Source organism: Arachis ipaensis, chromosome B2 (genome assembly GCF_059453495.1).
Source record: "Arachis ipaensis isolate K30076 ecotype BB chromosome B2, ASM5945349v1, whole genome shotgun sequence".
In the NCBI taxonomy this organism is placed as follows: domain Eukaryota; kingdom Viridiplantae; phylum Streptophyta; class Magnoliopsida; order Fabales; family Fabaceae; genus Arachis; species Arachis ipaensis.
In genome coordinates, this window is record NC_142437.1 from 46608454 (window position 1) to 46611515 (window position 3062).

Here is a 3062-nt window from a genome sequence, read left to right on the forward strand (position 1 = left end):
TTTTTTTTTCTAACTAACTGAGTGCTATTCATGAATGCAAACCAATTGACTATTTAATTGTCCATGTATGCAACATTGGTGACACCAAACTTAGTTTGCGGTCATGTGGTGTACAAAGTTTTGTTTAAGGCTCTAAGAGTGACATGATATGAATTGTGTTTATGCTCTCTTAGTATGCCTTGAACACCAAACTTGTTCTTAGCTCTGTGCTGCATAAAAGGATTCATTCAAGTATATGTCAAAGTTGATTTGGAATTCATGAACCTTGCATTATTAACTACTTTAAAAGCATATAAAACATGGGTTGCCTCCCATGAAGCGCTTCTTTAGCGTCACTAGCTTGACATTCTGACTTTGTCAGGGTGGTTGGTAATGCTTCAAATCTTCCCCCCTCGCAGTAAATCTATCTCCGTTGGCTTCATCAAGGATCTCTAAATGTTCTAAGGAGAGAATTCTGTTGATGGTGAAAACTTTAGGTAGCTGAGATGGGATGGTGGGGAGATGAGGTGGGATAACTAGGAAATAAGCTGAGATCACTTTATCCCCTGGAGAGAAATCCTCTGTAGGGATCTTCTTGTTCCTCCATCTCCTTGGTGCCTTCTTCTTTGTTTCTTTTGATGTCGCCCTGCTCTTTGTGGCCTCTTTTTCCAAGGAAATTTTGTTGCTGGTCTCATATGACTCTGGTGGTTTTGGTTCCTCTTAGATTTCCTTTAGCTGTTGCACCTTCTAACTGTTTTGCTTACTAGCCACAGGGATTTCCAGGTGTGTATGTGTTTCAATGCTTGTTTCTTCCACCAGTGCCTTGTCGTGCTCTTCCCTTGGTTCCTTGTTTTCTTGATCTGCTTCTTGTGAGGGTTTGAAGACATTGAAGGCGAGTTGTTCATCATGTATCCTCATTATTAGCTCTCCTCGCTCCACATCTATAAGCACTCTGGCTGTAGCTAGGAATGGTCTTCCCAATATGATTGGGTGAAGGTGACTCTCTTCCATTTCCAATATGACAAAGTCTGTGGGAAGGAAGTAGTTCCCAACCTTCACCAACACGTTTTCAACCACTCCTACTGCTTGTTTTTTAGTTTTGTCAGCCAGCCTGATGACTACGTCTGTGGGCATTAGCTCATTGATCTGTAGCTTCTTCATGAGGGATAAAGGCATTAAGTTGATGCTTGCTCCTAAGTCACAGAGTCCTTTATCAAACATTGTTTCTCCTATGGCACATGGGATGTGAAAACTCCCTGGATCCTTTCTTTTTGTAGGCAACTATGATTGAATGAGAGCACTGCACTCCTTATTCATCACTATTGTTTGCCCTCCTTTGAGTGAGCTTTTCCTGGTCAGCAGCTCCTTCATATACTTAATGTATGAGGCCATTTGTTGGAGAGCCTTGATGAATGGTATGTTTACATGGAGAGATGCAAACATATCAAGGAACTTTGAGTATATTCTCTTTTCTACACCACCCTTGAGTCTTTGGGGAAAAGGTGCATAGAGTTTCAGCATCTCCTTCTGTGTAAGTTTGGTTTCTTGGTGACCCTCTTCTTGCTTCTCTGCTGGAGTATCTCCAGAGTGTTCGAAGGGTTTGTTCAGCTCTTCCTCAGTCTCCTTATCACTTATAGTGACCATCTTGCATTCTTCTCATCTTACTTTTTTTACTTCACCTCTTGGGTTTTTCTTTGTGTCACTTGGGAAGCTGTCAGTAGGTTTGGGAATCTTCTCAGAGAGGTATCCCACTTGAAATTCTAGCCTCTTGATGGTGTCTTCTTGGTTTTTGATATTGGCTCGCACCTCCTCCTTGAACACCTTATTATCTTGGAGTTCCTTACATATGCCTTCAAGTAGAGTCTCAATCCTTGAGAGTCTATCTTCAGATGATGGTGAGTTGGGGTTGGAGGGGTGAGAAGGGCCACTTTGGTTTTGATATGGATGTTGAGAGGTGTTGTTAGGTGGGTTCTGATATGATCTCTGTGTGGAATATTGGTGAGCTGCATTGTTGTTGGGGTTGTGATGTCTTTGATCTTGGCCTTGATCTTGTTGATTTCCCCACCCAAAGTTTGGGTGGTTTCTCTAACCAGGATTATAAGTTTTGGAGTATGGATCATGGTTTTGCCTAGGTGAGTTTCCAATGTAGTTGGCTTGTTTCTGATCACCCTCTACCTCTGCATTCACTCCTTCTTGGGTTGCTGATGAGGTGGTAATTACTGCTACTTGGTTCCTTTCCATCTTCTTGGTAAGGTCAGCCAGCTGCTTGGTGATCATCTTGTTTTGGGCCAACAGTAAGTCCATATTATTTAGCTCCATCACTCCTCTAGTATTGCCTCTTTCGGAAGCATAGAAGTAGTCATTCTCAGCTACAGTCTCAATGACATTTATGGCTTCTTCAATGGTCTTCTTCTTGTTCAGAGACCCCCCAGATGAGTGGTCTACTGCCTTCTTTGATTCATAAGAAAGACCTTCATAGAAAATGTGTAACTGCACCCATTCATTGAACATATCTGGCGGGCACCTTCTTGTCAAGTCCTTAAACCTCTCCCATGCTTCATATAGAGTTTCACCATCTTGTTGCCTGAAGGTTTGTACCTCAGCTCTCAACCTGTTGATTCTTTGAGGAGGATAGAATCTCACCAAGAATTTGTTCACCACATCTTCCCAGGTTGTTAAACTCTCCTTCGAGAAAGATTCCAGCCATTTAGATGCTTTGTTCTTGAGTGAAAAGGGGAACAAAAGCAATCTATAGGTGTCAGGATGAACACCATTAGACTTCACAGTATCACATATCCTTAGGAATGTGGTTAGATGTTGATTGGGGTCTTCTTGGACACTTCCTCTGAATGAACAGTTGTTCTGAACAAGGGTGATGAGCTGTGGCTTTAGTTCAAAGTTATTGGCATGTATGGTTGGCTTTTGGATGCTACTTCCACAGTTTCCTGGGTTTAGATTTATATAAGAGCCCAAAACTCTTCTCTCTTGTTCAGCATGATACATTGGACCTTCTCTGCCATGGTTATGAGCCTCTTTTTCATGATGGTTCTCCATATTCTCATTCATGTTTGGTTCAAAATACT

At 41.9% G+C, this 3062-nt stretch overlaps 1 non-coding gene across 1 annotated transcript; it reads left to right on the forward strand.

Annotated features, from left to right (window-relative positions):
• Nucleotides 1-2485: 2485 nt before the first annotated feature.
• On the forward strand, nt 2486-2592 carry LOC148573858 (small nucleolar RNA R71). The gene has a single exon (XR_015906826.1). It is a non-coding gene; the product is annotated as a small nucleolar RNA R71 (small nucleolar RNA).
• The last annotated feature ends 470 nt before the right edge of the window (nt 2593-3062 follow it).